Source organism: Lissotriton vulgaris, chromosome 6 (assembly GCF_964263255.1).
Source record: "Lissotriton vulgaris chromosome 6, aLisVul1.2, whole genome shotgun sequence".
Lineage (NCBI taxonomy): Eukaryota > Metazoa > Chordata > Amphibia > Caudata > Salamandridae > Lissotriton > Lissotriton vulgaris.
The window spans coordinates 1,728,775,059-1,728,801,445 of NC_141694.1; the positions used below are offsets into that span (position 1 = coordinate 1,728,775,059).

At 45.7% G+C, this 26,387-nt stretch overlaps 1 protein-coding gene across 4 annotated transcripts in view; it reads right to left on the reverse strand.

Annotated features, from left to right (window-relative positions):
- Positions 1 to 26,387, reverse strand: part of SUSD4 (sushi domain containing 4) — a 193,374-nt gene that overhangs the window by 81,521 nt on the left and 85,466 nt on the right. The gene's annotated exons all lie outside the window — the stretch shown is intronic.

Below are 26,387 nucleotides of genomic sequence, written 5' to 3' on the forward strand. Positions count from 1 at the left end.
GTTAATTTGTAAAAAAAAAAAAAAAGTGCCAGGACTCTTGTCAGGAGGCAGCTTGCACCAGCCCAGTGCTCCTGTTAGGGCAGCCTAAAACAGAACCAACTACTAACCATGAAAGTGAGGAGAAGGTGTGCCGTAATGGCCAGGGCTGCCAACTTCGGAGCAGGGGAACCAGGTTTGTGTCTCGGCGTTGGCTCAACATCCTTTGATTCTGGGCAAATCACTGAATCTCCCCGTGCCTACCATAAATGAATGTGTCCTCAACTCGGGAGATTAAGTGATTTGCCCAGAATTACAGGATGTTGAGCGTTGTGGCCGAGACTCAAACTCGGTTCCCCAGCTCTGAAGTCGACTGCTCTAGCTTTAAGGCTACATCCTAGTGCAGTCTGGAGAGTGCGTGAGGGTCACATCGATGCTAGGCCATGTCCTGGAAGACAGGGTGGGATGGGTGATTATGGGGACAGAAAAAAAACACACACCTTTTTAAAAGATTACTAGAAATTTTTCATTTAAACCATTTTTTTGCACATTTTACATACATGCCAACATTTTCAAACTGGGAAATGGGAGCTTTCCAAAAAGAAAAAAAATTGTGGTAATGTATTTTCCCCCATTGTCTTATATCGAAACTGAGGTAATTTTAGGTGGGGCAACCATACAATAAAGGCATTTTTGGTTTCGAAAATCGTGAGTCTATCGCCTGAATTAGGTCAATTGGCATGCATGGTTTTGCAGCAGCCTATCTTATAGTGAGTGAGTGTAGCTTATACCTTTGAAAATTGCGAACCCAATTTTCTAACTCGTGTAATTAATTTTTGTAACAAATGATTTGCATATTAACAGTGCATGCTGTCACAGGATTGGACACAACAGCACTATAATTGCAGATCACATTTACACAGTGCACCAGCCGAGACTTAAATCAGTGACCCTCCAGTTACACACACTGACATCTGTAGTCTGTAAGCGAGACCTAAAAATGGAACTTGAGTAGCTACATTTCTCTGCTGCTGTTTTCCAGAGGAAGGTCTGCGGACTGCATGGAAAGGTCTGCCAGGCTGCCTGCCAGGACGCCTGTGGTACGTACTTTGAGTACCACTGCTGCGCAGCATTGGGAAAAAAGCAAAATGTTTTTCCCCCAATACTGTGCAGTATGTGCAAATATGACTGATGACGGAGCAGCTGCCAGCAGTCACGTCATTCTACTGGTGTGAAAAGCAGCGAGTCTTCTGAGACCCCTAATGCTGCCCGGTGGCATGGTGACCAACGGAATACAAAATGGCTGCGGTTGGTCAGAATGACTGTAGTTTATGTGCACGTAGGAACTTACATCAGACAAGATGGCGCAGGTAATGTTTATGATTGTTGTTTTGCTTTTAACACTGGTGCACCATGCATAATGACTTACGCATGAGTCAAAATGCATGCACGCCAGCGGAATAATGTGGGTGCCCTAGCTTTGTTTTTTTGTGTTGTTGTGAGGGAATGGGGTGTATTATATGGTGTAGTTGTGTGACCTAACCGTGTAATACTCTACCGACCCTTTTAGTGCCAGTCAGTTTTCGTTTGTTGAACCTTAGCTCAACCCTGGATATCTGTGGCTCTCAGCAGCCAGACTTACACAAAGGAACACGTGCAATGCATTTAGGCATCACCAAAACAATAGAAGAAGAAAGAAACGAGACCCTCAAAAAATCTGACACCAATTTATTAAAACGGATTAGATATTAATAATTTTTGCACACCAAAATGAAAAAGATCCACAGGAGATACAGATTTTACAAGGTATAGGAAATCACAACTTTTCACTTAACCATGAATAAACATTGGCAAATGCAACAAATTTGATACTTAGAAACGTTTTCAGGAAAAACCTTGGTAAGTTGTACTGCAGTTACTTAGGGCTACTTTGGGCGACCAACTCCAGCAAGGAGGGAGTCAAGGGTTCAAGCAAGGTCCCCAGAAACAGTTAACTCAACAAGAAAAGCAGTCTCCAGTCCAGTTGCAGTGTCAGTGGTCCCTTGCCTTTGGCTTCTATTGGAGTGGTCCTGATGGAAGGATTTCAGGATGCTGAAGATGCTCAAGGATGTTGAAAATACTGTATGGTGGCAGCGGTGTTCCTGGGGCTACTCCTCCGTTTACGGGCTTGGTGAGGTGATTCTGGCCACAGGGTCAACGTCCCTTGAAATCCTCTCAAGCTCAGCAGAAGTCCAGCCACCAGTGGGCTACCAGTTGCCCGGTGCAGCTGCTTCAGCTGGTTCTTTCTTTTGGTGGTAACAAGCCTTCTGGGTGACCCAGCCACACTCTGACAACTCTTCCAGATATAGCAGACTTATGTGCAACTTTGGGACATCAGGTTTTGGTCTTCTAGGCTGCACGGGGGCGAAGAGCAACAATCTGGATAGCTTGGCTACCAACTAGCCAAGCAGGCTACCTCAGCTTTTGTGGCCCTGTGCAGCGAACAAGAGTCAGTCAACTGACCCTAGAAGTCTCTTGCTTTTGACTGTTCTCTGGTGTTGGGTGTTGACTTCTCCATGAGCAGGACACAGTCCTTTTCATTTGCTAACCTGAGGGTGCAGCAGGTGCAGTCCAACTTTGGTGCAGCCTCTCTTTGCCATGTCCTTGGTGCAGCAGGGCAGCCTTCTTCGGTCCTCTGCTACAGTCCAGCGAGATCTGAGTTCAGAGTACCAGAGGTGCCCTTCTTATGCTCAGAAAATGCCATGAGGTAAGTTGGGGTCACTAGTCAATGGGCTACCAGAGCCCCTTCCTCCTGATGACTACTTCCTATGGAGTGTGGCATCTAGCTATGCCAGAAGGCTCCATTCTACCCACTTCCAACATGGCACAACCTCTTTCTCAGCGTGCAGCGTTCCTAACCCAACCAAGAGGTGTGGCTACCCATGGTAGGTTACATCCCCCTAAAACCCGTTTGGGCATTGGTAGGTCCCCTCTGTCCCAAGTGCCAGCCTGTCTACCCAAAGAATAGAGCAGCTAACCTATCAAATGTTCGCCATGATGCCTTTCCAAGGCTGCTTCCAGTGGCGTAACACAGTCCCCAGCATCCAGTGGCGTAACACAGTCCCCAGCATCCCCCGCAGTGCGGGGAGGCCCCCGAACTCCAGGGGGCCCCATCTGCACAGTATTCATGCCTGAGAGCTCCAGATTCAATCCGGGGCGGGGCCCCTTCATGTACCTTGCAGGGCGGCCCCATCAACTTTCGTTACACCAGTGGCTGCTTCCCCTTTGAAACTAATTTTTTGAGCTAACATCCATGTGGCCTTCAACCAGGTAGAGATAAGACCTCTCCTCCATGCAATCTTCTGTTGTGTCCTTTCCTGAGATTTGTTTACATGTCTCCCCTGGAGGGCAGAAAGCGCTCTCGGCACACACCATATGTGCAACCACAATCAGGCACAGGAAACTTTGGGCAACAAACTGGCAACTTTTTAAAAGTTGTAAGTAACAAAATGTTACATTAACTTCGACTTGAGCATCAAGTCAGGCGTAATGTAACGTATTGTTGGATACCCTGGAGTACTAGCTTTGTATGACCCATTCTGGGGAGGGGTGAGGCGCAGCGGCCAGGGCGACTGACGCTGGGGATCACGGGTCGATCCCTGGCTCCGGCGGCAGGGGTCTGCCCAGCACCATGCAACTCTGGGCAATAGCTCGCTTAATCTTCCCAACGGCCCCCTGCGCCGAGATACCCCTTCGGGGGTAATTCATGTGCTATACAAGTTCTAGATTTACATTTTATTAATTTACATTCAGGAGTTAGCACAGCTGAGGGGTCAGCATACAACCCTGAACTCGACAATGGAGCTACCAGCCCCTTTCTCAATAAAAATGTTATTGTCATGTTTTTACTGCCATAACACGTAAAACAAATGTTTTGCCTTTCAATATACTGCACCCTGTCTGGGGGCTTGGTAGGCCTGCTGTAGGGGTAACTTACACACATTGGAAAGGGAGGTCTGGGCTTTGCCATGGTTTAAAATGCCAAAGTCTAGTCAGCAGTGAGCACTGCTCTTTCAGGCTGCAGAGCAGCCTGGGAGACTAGTTTTCCCCTTATCACACTCGGGTGACACAAACAGTGCTGCAGTTCCTTCGTTGACCCTCTAACTTACAGGACCTGGGTATATACTAGGGACTTACAAGTAAGTTAGCTAATGCCAATCAAACAAACACGTTTTAGGGTCCAGGCACCCAGGTCTGGTTACAAGGCCTCAGTGCACCCAGAGTGGAAAACACAGAATCACCACTCCAAAACTTTGGGGGTGATCATACAAAAAGAGGCATATCCTTACACCGATCCAAGATGAGAGATGCGACTTGCATCGGTAAATAAAACAATTATGTTTTTTTTTTAACATGAAAGAGCAAATTATTTTGTTTTTAAGGAAAGCAGGAGGGTCAATGAAGGAGTGGCCTGGGGAGCTGGTGGTAAGGATGAGAAGAAAATTAGTGCAAGTTGGAGACAGCAACACAGGGGCAGCAGGAGAAATACACTTTGGACAGAAGAGAACAGGGAAGAAGCACAAGCAAGAGCGAGTGAGAGCAAAAGAGGTCAGGTGCGAAACGACGGTGAGAGCAATGTCGGGGAGAAGCACAAGAGGGATAAACACAGAGAGCTTGATACATGTGTGAGCAACACCGAGTGTGAGGGGGCAGGCATTTGAGAGGGAGAAGATAGAGCTGGAAACATGCACTCTCAGAGTATTAATTGAAGAAAAAAAAACTTCCATAAAATTAAGTAGTGGAAGAGGGATGACATCAAAGAGGCTATGCTCCAGGGGAGGGACTAACACAAGATAGGAAAGCTGGGACAAGGAAAGCCACTGAAGAAGAAGCAAGTACACAAAATAGATAATAAAACCAACCAATAGTAAGCAATGGGCAGGCTATAAACACTTATAAACTCTTAGTAGCCACCATATGTAATTGCCAGCAGACAGTGTGAGCTGTCTGGTAGGCGAGACGCTTCCTGAATTCTACTATGAATGATGCCAGACAGGATAAACTAAGAAAAAACACTTGATTACATGCTGAAAAGACTTTTGCACTTTGAGAAGGCGAAGAGAAACATATCTTGGGCAACTGCAATAAAAATAACACTGCACATCCCAAGCCCCAATCCTATCAAACCAACAGATAGGAAATAGGACAAGTAAAGGCCAAAATCTATGGTTGATTAAATAAAAACAGGTTAGCGGCTAAATCCAGTTCAGATATCTGATTTTAGTCCACTAGAACACGGACAGACCCCCCGAAATCACAGCTATTTTGTGTTACGGCTCTGATTTCTGTCCCATGGAACGTATTCTGGGGTGCAATATTTTGACATGTACTCTATGGAACATGAAAACGTGGGAAAATCACAGCAAGGCAAATAGCACGTCTGCAATTAGTGCATGTGCAAATACCACAATCATATTCCAAATAGTAACAGCAGTTTGTACGTGAAATTGAATGAACCCTTCATTATAATAAAGGCCATATTCCTTACTGATAAATATAATCTAACAATTTATTTATTAATTGAAAACCAATTCAAACCTTGTCTCACAGCTAAACAAAACACTCTTATCTTCAGAACCACGGGAGCTAGTTGGAGGTCAGTAGTTGAATTCCTATCCTAGATTTAATGATACTTCTAAAAGAGGGAATAATGTTAATCAATATATTTACAAAGAAAACGTCAAGTGATTCCATTCTTGTACCAAACCAGATGAACTATATCCCCTTAGAGGATTTAAAAAACATAAAAGGCACTGCGACATGCAAAACAATCTAAGAAATAATACATGTAGATTTCATGAAAATATGCTATTGTATTTAAAGTAAGATCATTAGCATATGAAAAGGCGGGTGATCTAAAAAGAGACATGCTACATTCTAAAAATATCAACTAAAAGGGATAACAAAATTAAGATTGATCACTAGACATAGTAATCAGCACAGAATCTGCGTTAACCCACCCAAACAATGGCATCTGTTATATTTTGATGAAGCACTAAGAAAATGCATCAGTGATAAATCATTAAAGATATAACACAATACAATAGGCCTCCTTTAATTGTGACATTGTTAGGAACTTGCAAAGATTTGTATGCAACCTTCGTGAAGTTCTATGAAAAATATGCAATTTCATGTTTTTGCAAAGTATTCACTTTTGAGTTATTCAACTCAAAATCGTGACTTCTGTGGCAATTTATGTTACATGTTTTCTTGATTATCATAAAAAACCGTTATGCAAAAGAAAGGAAATAGGTACGAGCAAGTGTATGGTTTCGGGTCAAAGCTCCACTGGGTCATTGGATGCACAGTGGCGGCTCCTCCGTTAAGGCGGAGGAGCGTAGCCTCATTGCTTTCTGAGTAGTTAAAAAAGAAAATGATAATAACAGTGTTATTATCATTTTATTTTTCAGTTCTGAGCTAGTTTAGGGTGGGCGGGGCAGGCCTGTCGTCGTGCAGGGAGGAGAAGTGGTGGGCACCGTAAGTGCACATGTCAGTTTAGCCGGCGATTTTAGGATGGCCAAAACAACATGCACACTTAGGGGCAGATTACGATGCGGCTCGGAAGGCTCCGACCTATGGTTGGAGCCTTCCGAGCCGCATCGTAATATGCCGGTCGGATTCCTTTCCAACCGCCTCATTTTGATTTAGGCGGTCAGAAAGGAATCCGACCAGTCATTCCAGCTGGCTTCCAACGAGCCAGTCCGCCAGTCGGAATGCGGCAAGTAATCTCAAGGGCCATTGAGATTATTATGACTGTTTTCGGAATGGTTTCCATGCTGGACTGTCTGACATGGAAACCAAGCCGGAAAGTCTCTTTGGGGCCCCTCAGCAGGGCCCCTTGGGTGCACGGCCTCCAATTGGAGGCCGTGGGGCACCCATGTTGATCCCTGCACCTTGTGGCAGGTACCTTGAGGTGCCTGCAACGGGGTTCAGGGATGAACCTCACCTCCCATTTTGCTATGGGAGCATGCATTACGGCCGGAATGCATGCTCTCATAGTAAAATATAGGAATGGTTGCATCCTAATGGGACGGCCGGGGCCACCGACTGGGTGTCGGTCAGTTCCATAACCGATGAAGTGTTGGGCGGAAGTGATTCCGCCCTACATTGTAATGAGCCCCTTATCATTTCTCCACCGGCTGTGTTGCACAGCCGGATGAAGAACAGTCCCAGGCTCCCAGGCACTGTCTGAGCAGCAAAAACGGCTGCTTAGACCAATCAAGACTCTGCTGTCATGCTGGTGATAATATTACCAGCATGACAGCAGCGTTGTGACTGGCTTAGGGGAGTCTGGGAGCCTGTGTGCTGCCAGGAGTCAGGAAAACAAGAGGATGGGGGAGAGGCAGCAGCTGGCAGGGAACTGATCTTTTATTTTTTCTCCCTCATGCGCCCCCTGCCCCACCACTTCTGTTCACTAGCAGCCGCCAATGTGGAGGCACCGCCTTCACATGTGCTGACCATATTATGACCCCGTCTTTGGCATGGTTTTCTTTCCAGAAAGTGTATTTCCAGTGAACTTGAGATCTGTGGTGCAAACTTTGGGCCGGATTTAAATTTCGGCAGACTGGTTACTCTGTCACAGCAGTGACGGATAGCCCGTCCGTCGAAATATAAATCCCATAATATCCTGTTGTGAGGAAGTAACCCGTCCGCCCGAAATCTAAATCATGCCCTTTGTCTCAACTCATAAGGTGGGGGGCGGAGGGGCACATATTATTTCTTCATACCAGGGACCACCAGGCAAATCATGATGGTTGTGGATAGGCAAAAATAGAGTTCGATATCAGGCTTCAGAATGCCTGGTCTAAGGAAAGCAGGCCTTCCGATGCTACGTCATCTGATGGCCCAGCACTTGAAAGGCTGTTTCTGATGTTGAATCCAGCTGTGACTCTGCCTAAGGAAACATGGTGCCTCCTCCGCTTCTAAATAAAGTTGGGGCCTCGTTTATAAATGAGAATGGGAATGGAAAGTTTAGTGGACAGGCCATCTGACAATTTTTGATGGATGCTGCATTATCTCTAGGTTCTAAATGATTCCCTTAGGGTCTTATAAAAAGTTTGTCAGGCCAACTCCTAACCCAGTGGAATGTTAGAGGCATCCCTTTTATCGTCCTAGGGACTGTAATATTGTGTGTGCTAGGCCCACATACTTGGCAATAAGACATGCACACACAGTTGTATAGTACTGGATAACTGGCCACGAGCATGTGCACCCGGGCCCTTTGATTAGCAGGGACACGTCACTCGTGACACCTGTGATGAAGGAGTGTGATGTGCATGTGTATCCACACCCAAAAGGGAGTGGATGGTAAACGAAGTATCTCCTGAGACTAGAATGTGACCAGCACAACAGTACAGAGACAGTCCCTCAAATTATGAGACTGCTGCTGTCAGCAGTGTTTTTAGGTCTCGCCTGGTTTTGCAGCGTAAAGTGCTGCTCACTGAGCAAGAGATTCTGTAGGAGAGTAGATTTTTAGAAGGGGACTGGAAGCCCCGCCCCTCATTTCAATTGGCTGGCGTCACCGTTTATGCTAAACGGTGGCCTGCCATTGGAAATGAGGGTTTTTTGTTGATGGTCTTTCGCCTCCGGTCCGGACTGGGTCGCATGCTTTGCTGCTGTCGCAAAGCACTTTCTTATCTTTATGGGGCCATGTGCGTCTAATTAGCGTGGAGGAGTGCACTGCCCCCGACCTCTAACGCTAATTAGAAACACATGGCCCCATAAAGCTAAGAAATCGACGCTTCTTTCTCAGTCAATCAAGAAGTTGGACAGAGAGAGAGGAGACGACAGGCGAGCCCAGAAGGGTGGATCTGCGCCTTCTACCACTGACCACCTCAAACCCACGACGCCTTTATAACACCTCGGAGTCCGCTCACCTTGAGCTTCCAATTTCCTCCCGTTTTTTGCTGACCTACCTGTTTCTTGTTTTGGCCCCGGACCACGGGAGCAGTTCTAGTGCTGTGATCTCGAACCCCCGCCCCAACCCCTCAGTCACATGGTTGGGATGAAGTCCTTCTATTCTGGCCTGCAGTACAACTCGAAGACCGAGGTAAGTGCTTTATTCCCTCAGGATTCAGCTTGCCTGCTCCCGCTTTGGGTGCCGGTTCAAAGTCATGTTCGGGCAGTGGTGGTTTTCGGAAGGAGTACTTGTAAAGTGTTCTCTGTTGTTGGGGATCAGTGTGCCCTGCTCTCTCTATATCCCCGATTAAGGGGTCCAGCTTATCCAATTTGTGAAAGGCAGTGCTTTGGGGCCTCTAGTACGAAAGATTTTGGTGCAGCCACTTTGTAATACCACATTCAGTTTGGTACCGTTCCCTGGCTACGGCCTGGGTTGGGGGGCCCTCTAGCTTGAAGAGTTGTTCCGGAGTGAGGCTCCACATGTTGCAATGTGAAATGTATTTGTTATTTTGACCTTCAAGTGAAATACAAAAAAGTAATACCTCTTGTTCAGCATGGAGTTACTGGCAGTACACATCTCTTCATTTCAGGCCAGGGGCCATCTTCTTAGATCCCCCTTGGGAGAGAGTCATTGTATCTTTTTTGTTTATCTGTAGCCTACCTCCTCTAAGGGTAAGTAGCAGTAAGTGATGGCAGGCAAAACCACTGCTACCTCCCTTTTACTTTATGCAGATTTATATAGCGCAAACTCCACCAGAAGGTATTGGTGAGCTTTACACGAGCACCATTTACGTTATACAAGGATACATTTATTTATGTAGGCACAGGGAGATTAAGTGATTTGCCCAGAATCACAGGTTGTGGAGTGGATCCTGAGGCTCGAACCTTGGTTTCCCAGCTCCAGAGTCAGCAGCTCTGGCCGGGAGACCACATCCTCTCATGGAGTTGAGACGAAACTACATTAATCACTCTACACCAAACGCGCCAGAGGTGCAGGGCCTGAGAGGTAGTAGCACAGTTGAGTGAGTAGGAAACTGTTTTCTATGGTTAGAAAATCTAGGGGTCTGGATGAGTGGGTAGCCATGTCTGCTCCAGCTGTTGGTGAGATGTTTACACATGGATGTGTTGAGCTTGCCCGACATACATCAGGTGTGGGTGATGATGTTTACACCTATTTTAGCACTACAAAAGCGGAAACTGCTGCACCTATACAATCTGTCGTTTTTATATAAACACTCATAATTATAATGTAGTTATACAATCTTAAGGTATGCAGTAAGGTGGCCACCTCGTTGCAGGTTATTAAAAACGCAGTTTCTAGGCTTTTCAGCTACAAAGCAGAGCTGTTCGTTGAGATTTGCCCATCGAAGAAAACCAGCTACCACACCCTAATGCATTCTTTTATTTTACGAATTCCCAGTTCTCGAAAACTGTCCATAATAAAAGGAGCGACGTGGCTCTTTAAGAGGGGAGGCTGGTGTATGTTATGGTGTTATGTCTTTATCTCCCCCAGCCTTAAGAATTACGTCCGCCTGTAGTCCGTTTGATAAACGATTATCGTCGCACTTCACCTTCACTGGGCGGTCTGTCATGGGCACCATAAACCTGTTTGCAAGAAATTGGTCACACTTCCCCTTTATGGCTCAATAATGTGAGCGGTACCGCCTCCACCCACAGGCACTCTGGTCACAGGACTTAAGCTGAAGGTTGCAGAATACGAGCACACTCTGTGGAACCCCCCCCCCCCCCATTACACACAGACGCACACAAAAAAACTCCATTGGCAAAATCGACCATGCATTTGCAACGCCAAGATACTAAGGAATGGGCAAACACAATGCTATACACCCCAAGCCTGTTTTGGCTTATAACAACACTTGAGTGTTTAAGCCAATGGCATCGTTTAAACAAGCATGAAAAATGCAATAGGTCTTGCCTTTCATTAAGTTAAAGCCATTTGCTTTGCTATACAATACCATTAGAAAAACAAATGGCTTGAACTTAATCAAAGGCGAGACCTATTGCATTTTCAATGCTTGTTCTGAAATGGCACAAGCACTTCTACTGAAAATAAGCAGTGCTATCCAGCCCGCCATGTCATCGAGCATAGCCAAGCGTACATATATTTTATGTTTCCTAAGGACAGATCCCCAAACTGGGCGTTTGTGTTTAAAAATGGTAAAATGAACGTTCCAAATGCGTTGGGTGTGTTTTTTTCCCCCAGAACATGGGCGGCATTGCTAGTTTCTTTTTGTTGTTTTTAGGGCTCGCCTGTCAATGCGCTTACGCATTGAGCTTGCGAGACATAAGGGCTTAACCAGAGCTTAACCATCGGGCGATTTGATGCTGTGCCCGTGAAAAGCAAGCTCAATGCGCAAACGCATTAACCTAAAAAGCGCGTGCACATCAAAGCCACCAGCCTCCCTCCCACAGGCATCCCCCAGCGTGCGCTCTGCCTCAGGCATTTCTCCTCCCCTAATTTATTCACTGCCCACAGCCGGCCGGCCGTACTTTCACTTTGACGGCCGCCACTCGCGTTTCTCCTCCCCCTCCCAGTGTACTTTTATTTTTTTTTAACTTGTTTGACTTGTTGTATGCCTGTATGCTTGGTTTTCTTCTCCCCCCACTCCTACTTGCAAAGTAAGTCCCAGTTCCGACGATCCTTTCCGTGAGTTCCCTCCTGCATTCACAATATGGGCAGGCCGTGTTATGCGCTATGTGTTTGTTTAAAATTTCTGTGAGCAACCTCCTGCATCCACAATATGGACAGGCCGTGTTATGCGCTACGTGTTAGATTTAAATGCTAGTAGCGCCTACGAACGTCTGCTTCAAAAATCAGTTTTATCCGGGAGATTGACGGAGCGGAATATTTTATCGCTGACAAATGAGCATGAAAGGCAGACAATCCTGCTTTCAGTCAGTCAGACGCCTCTCGATGCTGTCACCTGCATGTTAGTTTTTTTATTTTCATCTGAGCAGCCACTACATGCGACTGGCTCTGCCCAGCCCAGCTAACCTTTAGGGGAACCTCCTGTCAGGAAACGTCTTGTTCTGTTTGGCCTTTGCCTTTCGCAATCATTGGCCAAGAAAGCAAATGTTCTTATTGTAACTTTTAACTATCGCACCTCAAAGGTTTTGTATTTGCAGTAGGCTCCGAGATAGATGCGATATATATTTGCCATCATAAGCATTGCGTGATTTAATTAAATGGTTCTTATATATGTGGTTTTTGCAGACATTCGGTATAATAAACGATTTCTTCAATAGATTAACCCTCTGACCGGTCTAAATTAATTTTCTCTTTTTTATTAAGCTTTTTATGTTGAGAGCTGGTTTTTGCTCTGTTCTCGGAGTATCCTTTTCAGAAAACTCGACGAGTCTGACTTATTGATAATTAAGGATTCATTATTTATTTATTTCAGGGCGGGGGCTTATGTGCATACGCATTGAGGTACACAGTCCTAAGGCCCATCTTCATCCATATAATCATTGTATTTTACTATCCAGTCAACGGTCAGTGGCCGTGCTCTAGGATCCATGGAGACCTTGCTATCCACTCCAAGGAAATCGAAACTGTTTGGAGAATGAGCGTGTTTATATGTCTGTATTTGGCCTTTGATTAATATATATTAGACACACGTTGGTAAAGGGGGCATTCAGCCAGCGCTCCTCACCCATTGTTTTATTGTGTAATTTACATTTTTCTACCAATTTACATTTTTCTACCACTCACCCACTACAGCATAGGGATATAGGGCAGTCCTCGTCACCCATTGACCAATTTAGCTGTGAGTAACGGTATCAGACATCCACACACAAAGTAGTGTTTGCTTGTAGCCAGCAGATTTTTTTTAATGAAGGTTTGTCAGCTTTCACAGCAGTTACCTCCCTCTTGTTTTCCTCACAAGCTTGAAGGCAATCTGCTTACCCGCCCCCTGGTGTTTATGGCTTTTCTCGCTCGCTAATGAATTTTTTTCCCCTCCTACCCTTCCTTTGATGTCCACCGCGCGTGGCCTCTGCCTGTCGCCTTCACAGCCCGTCTCTGTCATGGAATCTCAAATTTGGGGACTACATCTTCAAAACAAGCCTGTTCATGTTGACACTTGCAATTAGAATCCTTTCTTTCTTTCTTTTCATCCTTTCTTTCCTTCTTTTCTTTCCTTCCTTTCTTTCCTTCCTTTCCTTCCTTCCTTTCGTTCCTTACTTTCCATCCTTTCTTGCCTTCCTTTCTTGCCTTCCTTTTCTTTCTTCCATTCTTTCCTTCCTTTCCTCCCTCCCTTTCATTCCTTTCTTTCTTTCCCCTCTTCTTCCTTCTTTCTTTCGTTCTTTCTTTTTTTTCCCCCTTCCCTGCCACATTATCACTCAGCATCACCACAGCACAACTCAGCACCACCACAGCACAACTCAGCGCCACCACAGCACAACTCAGCGCCACCACAGCACAACTCAGCGCCACCACAGCACAACTCAGCGCCACTCCAGCATCACTCAGCAGCACCACTCAGTGCCACCTCAGCAGCATCACTCAGCACCACCCCAGCATCACTCAGCACCACCACAGCATCACTCAGCACCACCACAGCATCACTCAGCACCACCACAGCTTCACTCAGCACCACCACAGCATCACTCAGCGCAACCACAGCATCACTCAGCGCAACCACAGCATCACTCTGCACCACCCCAGCATCACACAGCTAAAAAATAACACATAAATAAAAAAAATGTCATTTATAAGACCAATAGCTCAAACTTTCCTAATGCGAGCCTATTGCATTTCCAATGCTTGTTTTTTTAACCTTTCATATAACAGCTATGCTATGCGTGGTGCAGACTGGAAGAAATAAAGCTGACATGGCAATGCCCTTTAACCAGTCAGAATCTGAATAACCCCTTGCATGTTCCTCTCCTCTGCAATGCCACTGTGCATGGGAAAGAAAGCATGTCAAAACGTAAACTTACGCAGACAAACCCGGTGTATATTTTTTCAGCAAGGAATTGTGACACAAATATGCAAGTAGCATGAATCACGCCACAAGTCATGTCTAGAATGGCTGGGTTCTCTTAGCATCAAATATAGCTCGCTCTGCCGAGAAAAATCTACGTGAGAGAGGGTGAAGGAAAACCGGAAAACTTTGCAATGTACACAAACGAAGAAATCTGGAAAATGTTGTGGATGAAAAACATCCCTAGAGAAACACAGATATTCTATCCTCTGATCTGTCCCAGCAAACTACATTTTCATTGGAAACATAATAAGGAAGGTGATTTCCGCATCTCTATTTATAGATGCTGAGCACACAAGAGAGCCTAATTACACTGTTCCTGTATTGTTATTTTGGTGTCCCCCTGTGTCCCTCTGTTGCTGTTAGCGTCACGCTGAGTGTGCCCCCAACGTAGCATTTCGCTTTTCCCCTTTTGGTTAACTGTTCGTTGTAATTACTGCATTCTGTGTGTTGCTTGCTGTTGTGCTTCATTATTGAAAAATCCGTATTCCCTTCCTTTTTTCCGCTGTGTACTTTCCCGACGCAAACTTGCCCCGCTACCGCCACATCCAGCCCGACATCGCTACCGCCATCCCCACCGCCATCCCCAACAAGATTCAGAGAAAAGAACGCCCCCACCACCCAGGAGGAGGACTCTCCATCGCACACAAGATCTCCCTCAGACTCTCCACCTCCAGCACAAGCTACCCCCGAGCCAACACCTCCACTTCCACTTCCAGATCCAGACCAGCCCAAAGACCACGCTTGGCGGCATTCTCGCCTACAAGCACCTGGGACATCGCACCCAGTCTGCCACAACCATCACCGACCTTGTCGCACCCCACGCCATCACCTCCACAGACTACATCCTACTCAGAGACCTGAACTTCCACCTCGACAACCGCAGTGACCAAGACTCCACCACCTTCCTCGACAACCTCTCCAACCTCGGACTGAAACAGCTAGTCACCACTCCCACGCACAAAGCAGGACACACCCTCGACTCCGTCTTCGCAGGAGGAACTAACATCCGATTCAGCCACACCACGCAGCCCCCCTGGACGGACCACCACTGCGTACACTTCACCTTCAACACCACCCCGCACCTAAACCCCCCCGCGCCCTCCACGAAGGAACTGGAGCAAGATCACAGAGGAACACCTCAACCGCACCCTTCTCTGAGACCCCACCAGAGCCAAGACCGACGCCAACTCCGCAGCCGAAGAACTCCACCGCTGTATCTCCAGCTGCGCCAACAAACTTGCAACCCCCTGCCACCCCGCAAAGCAACGCCCCCTGAAGGCCGTCTGATTCACCACCGAACTCCAAGAAGGTAGAAGCTCCTGTAGACGCCTCGAGAAATCCTGGCAAAACCGTAAGACCGGAACAACTACAAGAACGCCCAGAAGGAATACCACCTGCAGATGAGGGACACCAAGCGGACTATCAAGAACAAGATCAAGACCAACTCAACCAACGCCAAAGAACTTTTCAACATTAAAAAAAAATTCACCAACCCCAACAGCGAAGCCACCGACATGTCACCATCCCAGGAACTTTGCAACAAGCTAAGCTCCTACTTACATCTGAAAATCAAGGCCCTCTATGACAACTTCAGCGGACAGACACCACCCCACTCCCCACCACCGACAACAAGCCGAACGTCACTACCTGGAATCCTGCCACAGTGGAACACATCACCGCGACCATGAACAACACCCACTCCGGAGCCCTCATGGACCCCTGCCCCAGACATCTACCACAGGGTCGCTGCCGCCATCGCACCCAAACTAGGGTGGACCATCGCTACCTCTTCCAAATCCGGCATCTTCCCTGACAACTGGAACCGGGCGGAAGTCAAGCCCCTCCTCAAGAAGCCCTCGGCCGACCAGACGGACCTGAAAAAAACTTCTGGCCCATCTCTCTGCTCCCCTTCACTGCCAAAGTCACAGAGAGACTCGTAAGCGCTCAGCTGACCGCCTTCTTTGAAGAGAACTCCATCCTGGACTCCTCCCAGTCCGGATTTCGCAGCAACCACAGCACCGAGACCGCCCTCCTCGCAGCCACTGATGACATCGGCATGTTACTCGACCAGGGACACACTGCGGCCCTCATCCTACTAGACCTCTCCGCAGCTTTCGACACTGTCTCACACCACACACTCGCAGCCAGACTCCACGACGCTGGGATACAAGGAACAGCCCTAAACTGGATCCGATCCTTCCTCTCTGGCAGGACCCAGAGGATCAGACTCCCTCGCTTCCTCTCCAAACCCACAGAGATCAACTGAGGCATACCCCAAGGATCGTCACTCAGCAACACACTCTTCTCAATCTCTACATGGCCCCCCTCGCTGCCATCGTCAGACAGCATGGGCTCAGAATAGTCTTATACGCCTACAACACCCAGTTCATCCTCTCCCTCACAAAGAACCCTGAAGACAGCAGACTCTGCTTCCAGGAAGGAATGAAAGACGTTGCGACCTGGATGAAAGAGAGCTGCCTGAAGCTCAACTCGGAGAAGACAAGGTCCCTCATCCTAGGACCTTCCAGCTCTGCATGGGACAGCACCTGGTGGCCCACCACCCTTGGGAGTCCACCCAATCCTACAGACCATGCAAGGAACCTCGGCATCATACTGGACTCCTCCCTCACCATGACCCGCCAGATAAACTCCGTCGCCTCCACCAGCTTCAACTGCCTTCGCATCCTCCAAAAGACCTTCAAATGGATACCCCCCTGTTATGGCAGAGTTTTTGGCTTTATTTAGCAGTGATATAGATCATTAATCTTGCTCGCATCTAGTATAGGTATTCTTAGCCTGTGTTGGCCCTTTTAAGCCCTTTTTTCCAGACCTATAAGAGGATAGCTGCTTAATATGCCTTTATTCTTGACTTTAACCTGTCTATTGCCTATTGGCTTTGACATATTAGACACTTTGGTATGGTTTATGTAGGTATTCTGACAGAGCTAAGGAGCATTTCACCCCTTTCAGGCCTACAGGCCTAGAGCTAGAGGGACTCCATCTTGATGAAGCTGAGAGGCTTTTCAGGGCAAAGGCAAAGTTTATAGTTATAACTGTTGTTCGCCCTAAGCGGACCGGAGAGAACCGGCCAGAGCTGAATCTAATCAGGAATTGTTCCCGGGCTCAGGTCTCTAGACGAAACAAGCAGACTGGTCACTGTGGGAGCGTCTAGCGCAAGGAGCCTGGTGCATGGGATTGGTGGGAGGAAGCTGCTGGCTGGAACTTTCCATGAGGAAACAGCATTCTATATCAGTGAAGTGCAGAGGCGGAGTCAGTCAGTCAAGCAGAGGGTCAGTCAGCCAGAGAGTCAAGCAGAGGGTCAGTCAGCCAGAGAGTCAAGCAGAGAGTCAGTCAGCCAGAGAGTCGAGCAGAGGGAGTCAAGCAGAGAGGGTTCAAGCTGGAGAAGAGCTGAGTTGAATAGTGAGCTGGAACTGAAGGAAGCAGTCAGAAGCAGTTGCTTATCAGGAGGAGGTGTGAATAGCTGGAGTCTGAAGTAATGCCTTTTAGAAGAGACAGAGGAGAGATCGTGGACTAACCTATGGGAGCAGATGGAGTTAATTGGACATTGGCGCAGAGACAGAGTGAATAAGCTAGTGGAATGAACGGTGATCAGAGCGGCAGGAACCATTAAGATTGAAGATAGAAGGTGGAGACAGTCCGTGTGGGGGAGAGGAGTCCAGAGACAGAGCGATCAGCGCAGAGGTGTACCCAAGAGTGCAGGAGAGAGAGAGAGTCTGAGATGAGCCAAGGCACAGACGAGAGAGGAACCCAGATGACAGCTAGAACAAGACTTCACACTAATCAGGTGATATTGTTTTCATCACATTAGTTACACTTACACTTTATGTCTAATCTTTTCCCTTTCAGCGGAGTGTTCCTGTTATGTTTAATCCTTCTCTTTCAAGCGGTGTGTTCTACCTATAGTCTTTGTCAGATCTGTGTAAAGGTTTATATTGTACTAATAATAAATGACCCCATTAATTAGTGAATTAGTGTGCATGAGTTCTTTTATGATAAAGTTATCCTGGCTTCAAGCCAGTTGCTGTTGAGCCACTGATGGATCAAAAAGGGGGGTAGGAGCGCTTAAATCAAGAAATAACTCAGTCACATAGTGTGTATATCTTTATCCCCATACAGTGAAGTTAATCACTCCTGGTAGGTATTACTGTTTGAACAGATGCTACCCCTGATCAGGTAAGTAATAGTGAGGGAGAGAGGAGACTTGCAACCAAGGGACTAAGTTAGTACACCATCCCATAATATTATTGTAGTAGCAGACCCTTAGTGAAGAGACTTCCCCATATATATATATATATGTATAGGTGTTCATAGGAATGTGGTCGTCGTTGATATGCGGCGTTAGTGAGAGCACTGAGTATGAGATCAGTGTGTATACCCAGTCAGTCAGTCAATACCCACTGGATTGTGGCTTGAATAAGTGAGAACACTAGGAGGTTGAACTAGTGTGTAGTTTCGCAGGATTGCGAACAGTTTGGAAAAGGGAGCATTGGGTTCTGCAGGCCCGTGTGTAGACGCACCGGATTGTGTGTCATATCTGCCCTAGGGTAGAACGGTCTGGGTCAGGGTGGCCGCGAGACCAACTGATGTGAATAAGTGTGGTGTAGGGTATGGATATCCCTAGTAATCAGTGAGTATTCTTAGTATCCCTATAGATTTAGTGGTGTTCTTAATAATATGAGCTTGTATATTGCGAGTTCCCCATCCTCAGGTAGGTACCAGGTGCCTGGATAGGTGGTCCTGAGGAGGGAAGGTGAGTACGTTCTGGCTGGGTTGGAGGGGCCCCTGGGGGCTGATCCCACCTACTCAGAAAATCCAGCCATTACATTTTGGCGTAGTCGGACAGTTTACGAAGCCTGTGTGCCTGGCCATGTGCTTAGATTGTTTCCCATGTGTTGTGTGGGAGTGCCCTGAACGCTGGTTCCATCTGGCGTAATGTTGCAGTTTATGTAGCTTGTTAGACATAAGGGCTTGAACAGTTGCAGCGTGAGGAGATTGCATTACATCATGGCATTTGGTTTATTCAGGGTGGAAGGAATGGTTTTCATCTTGGTGTTTAAACTGTCAGAGTTGAAGGATGGCATTACATGAGGAAGCCAGTTACATCTATGTGATGGTCCAATTGTATAAATGTGTGTAAAAAATGCTTTTAAATTGCCCATTAAATTGCTTGCTGCATCTGCTTATGCTGTGCAATGTGAAATGTGTTCATTGGTCTATGATTTGTGGAGTTCTTTGAATATAGCTCCTTGTAAATATGACTTGTGAATAGCGCCATGTTAATGTGGCTTGTGAGGTGCATGTTCTCATGTTGATCTATTGTGTTCCTTGTGCATTGCGCCTTGGATACATTGTTTGTGAAAAGCTTGTCTTGTAAATATGGCTTGTGAATAGCGCCATATTATTGTGGCTTGTGAGGTGCATGTTCTCATGTTGATCTGCTGTGTTCCTTGTGCATTGCGCCTTGGAAATGTTGTTTGTGAAAGGCTTGTCTTGTAAATATGGCTTGTGAATAGCGCCATGTGGTCATGGCTTGGACAGGGCATGTTATCATTACGTTTGGCAGGAGGGAGCTGGATCTCTCTCGGGTGCTTGGGGATAACGTTTTTGAAAATATGTGTACGTGTCATCTGTAAACGTGAAGAAATGTGATCATGATTTTCCCATGTATCTGCAATGGTTGGGAAATGATTCTGCTTGAGCTGCCAAAGGGTTAATATCTTGAGTTGAGATGGCAGTCTTTATTTTTTTTTTACATGCTGTCAACATGCATGGTTATCTGACCTGACTATAAAAGTCAGTGGATTATTTTAAGGATTATTTGATGGTTTGATTTTGACTTTTTTTTTTTGATTCCTTGGTCTGCCTATGTGCTTTGTCAGTTTCTTGACGGAAAGGTACCATCTTGTGTTTTGCGAAGGGTTCTGTTCATTTAGCATTCCTTTTGAAATGCGTCTACGAATTTGTGTGGGTTTGCCTTGGAACTGATGTGGTTATAAATCAACCAGTCGGATTACGGAGAGAGCTGTGTTTTTTTTTTTAAATGAGTGAAATGTTAAAAAGATGGCCCGTTAGAGTGCACGCTACGGGCTGTTTTCATTAATTATTTCTTTGAGGGTTTTCCATCTAGACAGGAATGTGCTGGTTGCAATAATGATAGGTTGAGAATAATAAATCTTGCCCGACAGTGCATGGTAACATGTGCTTTTAATTAGTGGAAGGCAACCATGTGCCTTTGAAAGAAAAAAATGTTAAAATGTAACATTATTATTTTCCCAAATGTAAATTAAAATGTATGCTTTTATAAATGTATCAGCAAAACATTAAATTAAATACAATGTTGAAATGTATCTGCATTTTATGTTGTTTTACAAATTATTTCTCTTTTCAGCAGCTGACAAATGGACCATGTTAATTCGTTTTTTTTCCCAAATGCAGAATGTATAATCTTGTGTGCAAAAGGTAGTTGCCCCTTTCTAAATAAGCGCCCATATTTTAGGTGTCTTGCCTTTAGCTGAATTAGTTGGACTAAAGTCTTTTTAAAAACTGGAGCTTTTTTAATTGGCAGTACACTGTAACAGAATTGTTTTTTTTTTAAATGCTAGCTTCCGTTAGTTAGAAAATAAGGCATGAGAACAGGCAAGGAATTTGTTTGTCGACCTTGGCAGACCAGCTGGTTTGTGCAGACGAGTTTTTTTTTTCCTTCATTCTGCAAGTTTCGATCACGTCCCTGTTCGTTATGATTGGCTACAATCCAATTTTCTTCCGCGGATGGCTTGTTTATTTAAGGGAGGGGCTGGTTTAGAGAGGCTCATCACTTGGCGGTATTTCAAAGTAGCTTCACACTGTAGCGTGGCTCCTGCTCTGAAGGGAGGGGCTGGCTTAGTAAGGATTAGGGTATGTTAGGCCCTGCTAATGTTATTAAAAGTTAAATTTTGAATGTTTTTAATTAATTAGGATATTTTCTTTTCAATAATGAAAGGCACCCGGGGTGCTTTTTAAATGGAAATTTTTATTTTGCAAGAATAATGATACTTGTTCTCTTGTTCCTAGGATTGCTGAAGTTGTGGTTGTGCGTGGGTCCCTCCCCCTTCCACTTCTTTTTTGTTTTAGCTTTTTACTTTCATGTTTTTATTTTAGTTTATTGTTTTTGGATGATGGAACCAGACCAGACCAGACCGGAAGGGTGGTGGATGGCCGCATTGGAGGAAGTGTCCGGATACCGAGGATGCAGGGTGGTGGCCTACACTGAAGAATTTGGACATTATCGCTTGGCCTGCAATTTTTTCTTGACATCACTACGAGCAGGCCCCACTTTTAAAAAAAAAATAAAACCCACAACCTTGTTTTATTTGTTACAGAATTTTAAAAGGATTTGATGAATAATCCCTTGGACAAGCAGGCCCCACTTTTAAAGCAAAAAATATGTCACCTATTATAGTTTTTCTGTTTTCTTCAAAACAGTTTTTGCCAATGAAGGACTTTTTTTTGAATGGTGGTGCGCACATGTGTTCCACAGTGTGATTTAAAAGCTTGATGTTACACCAGCTATCTTGTAGAAATGGGGTTGTTGTTTTTTTTTTTACTGTTCTTACATTTTCACCTTGATTGATCAAAGGGTGGTTACCTTAAAATTTGGATTGTTCTGGGTGGTGTGTCTTTTAGTATGATTATGTATTAATGTTTGCCCAAACCTTGACACAGTTTATCATGTCTACTTCTCAGATTTCACCAAAATGTTAGCTTAGGTTAACTAAAGTAGGTAGGGCTCATTTAGGCCCTTTCTTGTTTTCTCATTAGGAGTTGAAACACATTTAGTTCTTAAGTTGACAATAGTAGGTAGGCCTCATTTAGCCTTAAGTTGTCCGAAGTAGGCCCCATTTAGGCCCCTTGCTGTTTTCATTCAACACATAAGTCCCTACATCACTAGATTTCACCAGTTATCATTAGAAGTTGAGGCACATTTAGTTTGAGGATGCTTTGGTTAGTTTCTGTTGTTATCAGATATGTTTCAGCATTCAAGTCAAGGGTGCTTTGATTTGTTTTTAGGTTTCTATTCCCTACAATTGAGTTTCAGGTGGAATTTCCTTGAGTTGTCATTGTTTTTAGGGAGTTTTTTAGGTTTTTGATTTGTTGATAGATTGTGTTGATGTTTGTTTATCTAGATGTTATTGTTTATAAGATGTTCGCAAGATAAGGATCTAAGGGTGGATGGCAGAGATATTTAGCAGTGATATAGATCTTAATCTTGCTCACATCTAGGATAGGTATTCTTAGCCTATGTTGGATAGATTATGTTGATGTTTGTTTTGATGGTTGTTGTTGTTTATTGATGCTCGCAAGATAAGGATCTAAGGGTGGAATGTTATGGCAGAGTTTTTGGCTTTATTTAGCAGTGATATAGATCATTAATCTTGCTCGCATCTAGTATAGGTATTCTTAGCCTGTGTTGGCCCTTTTAAGCCCTTTTTTCCAGACCTATAAGAGGATAGCTGCTTAATATGCCTTTATTCTTGACTTTAACCTGTCTATTGCCTATTGGCTTTGACATATTAGACACTTTGGTATGGTTTATGTAGGTATTCTGACAGAGCTAAGGAGCATTTCACCCCTTTCAGGCCTACAGGCCTAGAGCTAGAGGGACTCCATCTTGATGAAGCTGAGAGGCTTTTCAGGGCAAAGGCAAAGTTTATAGTTATAACTGTTGTTCGCCCTAAGCGGACCGGAGAGAACCGGCCAGAGCTGAATCTAATCAGGAATTGTTCCCGGGCTCAGGTCTCTAGACGAAACAAGCAGACTGGTCACTGTGGGAGCGTCTAGCGCAAGGAGCCTGGTGCATGGGATTGGTGGGAGGAAGCTGCTGGCTGGAACTTTCCATGAGGAAACAGCATTCTATATCAGTGAAGTGCAGAGGCGGAGTCAGTCAGTCAAGCAGAGGGTCAGTCAGCCAGAGAGTCAAGCAGAGAGTCAGTCAGCCAGAGAGTCGAGCAGAGGGAGTCAAGCAGAGAGGGTTCAAGCTGGAGAAGAGCTGAGTTGAATAGTGAGCTGGAACTGAAGGAAGCAGTCAGAAGCAGTTGCTTATCAGGAGGAGGTGTGAATAGCTGGAGTCTGAAGTAATGCCTTTTAGAAGAGACAGAGGAGAGATCGTGGACTAACCTATGGGAGCAGATGGAGTTAATTGGACATTGGCGCAGAGACAGAGTGAATAAGCTAGTGGAATGAACGGTGATCAGAGCGGCAGGAACCATTAAGATTGAAGATAGAAGGTGGAGACAGTCCGTGTGGGGGAGAGGAGTCCAGAGACAGAGCGATCAGCGCAGAGGTGTACCCAAGAGTGCAGGAGAGAGAGAGAGTCTGAGATGAGCCAAGGCACAGACGAGAGAGGAACCCAGATGACAGCTAGAACAAGACTTCACACTAATCAGGTGATATTGTTTTCATCACATTAGTTACACTTACACTTTATGTCTAATCTTTTCCCTTTCAGCGGAGTGTTCCTGTTATGTTTAACCCTTCTCTTTCAAGCGGTGTGTTCTACCTATAGTCTTTGTCAGATCTGTGTAAAGGTTTATATTGTACTAATAATAAATGACCCCATTAATTAGTGAATTAGTGTGTATGAGTTCTTTTATGATAAAGTTATCCTGGCTTCAAGCCAGTTGCTGTTGAGCCACTGATGGATCAAAAAGGGGGGTAGGAGCGCTTAAATCAAGAAATAACTCAGTCACATAGTGTGTATATCTTTATCCCCATACAGTGAAGTTAATCACTCCTGGTAGGTATTACTGTTTGAACAGATGCTACCCCTGATCAGGTAAGTAATAGTGAGGGAGAGAGGAGACTTGCAACCAAGGGACTAAGTTAGTACACCATCCCATAATATTATTGTAGTAGCAGACCCTTAGTGAAGAGACTTCCCCATATATATATATATATGTATAGGTGTTCATAGGAATGTGGTCGTCGTTGGTATGCGGCGTTAGTGAGAGCGCCGAGTATGAGATCAGTGTGTATACCCACTGGATTGTGGCTTGAATAAGTGAGAACACTAGGAGGTTGAACTAGTGTGTAGTTTCGCAGGATTGCGAACAGTTTGGAAAAGGGAGCATTGGGTTCTGCAGGCCCGTGTGTAGACGCACCGGATTGTGTGTCATATCTGCCCTAGGGTAGAACGGTCTGGGTCAGGGTGGCCGCGAGACCAACTGATGTGAATAAGTGTGGTGTAGGGTATGGATATCCCTAGTAATCAGTGAGTATTATTAGTATCCCTATAGATTTAGTGGTGTTCTTAATAATATGAGCTTGTATATTGCGAGTTCCCCATCCTCAGGTAGGTACCAGGTGCCTGGATAGGTGGTCCTGAGGAGGGAAGGTGAGTACGTTCTGGCTGGGTTGGAGGGGCCCCTGGGGGCTGATCCCACCTACTCAGAAAATCCAGCCATTACACCCCCGAATGCAGAAAGACCGTCACCCACGCACTCATAACCAGCAGACTGGCCTACGGCAACGCACTCTACGCAGGAATCAACAGAACTCTGCTACACAAACTCCAAACCATCCAGAATGCCGCAGCCAGACCCGTACTGGGGACACCACGACACAAACACATGACCCAACACCTACGTGACCTCAACTGGCTCCCCGTCGAGTGGCTCCCCGTCGAGAAGAGAGTGACCTTCAAACTTCTCACCCATGCCTACAAATCCCTCCACAACATCGGACCCAAATACTCAACGAGAGTCTCCTTCCACATACCCAAAAGGAACCTCCGATCCGCCGACCCCGCCCTAGCAGAGACCCCACGCATCGGCAGAAACAAAGCTGGTGGACAAGCCTTCTCCTACATAGCAGCCAAGACCTGGAAAGGACTCCCAGCAAACATCAGACGCCCCGAACCTGCACACCTTGAGGAAGAACCTCAAGACCTGGCTCTTTGACTGAACTGGAACTGCACTCCCCCTCCACCCCCAAGTCCCCCAGCGCCTTGAGACCGTCACGGGTGAGTAGCACACTTTATAAAACCCCTGATTGATTGATTGAAAAGAGTTTTAAGAGTGGCCAGGGAAATAGGTTTACAAATGGGTTATATCAGAAGGCTAAGTAGGAAGAACCTAGCAGTATCATGCTATTTCCAAATTATATATCTCATGCTTCCTTGTTGTTCTGGTCAAGTGTGAGGGATCATGTGTAAGAGAAATGTAACATATTGTATTTTTGTTGAATCAGAAATTTAATAAACTGAGAAGATAATCATGATTGGTTACCCCGAAACCTTAATCCACAGACAGTGTTTGAATGATACTCAAATATCAACACCTCCAATTTCTGAAACCGTATTCTTGACTATACAATCTACTTCCTCATACAATGCATGGGAGTAGCATGGTTGTTTCACCAAAATACAAATTTTTTAAATAGTTTTGCTCTTAAAAAACAGTGGATAAAAGTAATTTATTTTGCTACTATATTTGTATATCCAGTTAGTGAAAAATAGAGTTGTGGAGTTACCTAGCCACTATAGGTAAAGTATAGTGTGTGAGAAAGTGGAATAGTGCGAACCAGCGTGTAGTTGTGTGCAGAAGAGCCGCTGCAAAAACACCAAGAATGGGAGGCTGCGGAGTGACTGGGGGCCACAGAATAAATAAGGAAGAAAACATAGACCCGGTATGACAGCAGGGCAGCAGGGCAGCACTTAAAAATACCTCTGTAATCAGGTATGGGCAGAATTTACAGATGAACAACAATAAAGGTACAACGCAAGGAATTGGGAAAGATGGACATTAGTATTTGCCGGAACTATGTGGATTTAGAGGGGCCTCCCACCATATAGAGTCTAAAAACACTTTTAAGAACCAAGGGGCTCAATATGATGGCAGGCGGACATCAGTCTGCCCGCCATCATAACGGGGAAGGGACCGACCGCCAAAAGTGCGGCGGTCCCACCGGCCCAATTAGGCTGCAGCACCATCTGCAATGGTAAAAGTGCATGCACAGCATTTCCGTGCACCACGTGGCAGGCACCACGCAGTGCCTGCCACTTGGTGCAGGGAACTTCAGGGGGTACCATGGGTATCCCCCAAGTGCACCCCCCACTCCCTCATTCCCCCCAGGGGTCTGCAACGGGCCCCCAAAGCCAATCCCTGCCAGCCTCTCCCTGGCGGCATCGCCGCCATGGAAAGACCTGTCCGCAAGCCACATCATAATACGTCTGCTAGGCACCGCCACCATATTACTGGCCCAGCTCCTTTTTCATAACAGATACAATTCAATGAATTTAACACCTGGAACGCAATAGTGGTTGAAAGGTCTGCAGTACAACATCGTAGGATTACGGATTTTCTGACACACTAAAAGGTGGGGACAGGATCTATCAGTGACACTGACTCACAACAGTACTAAATGGAGGTTACCAAAGACATCTTGACTATTTTACAGCAGTTCAGAAAT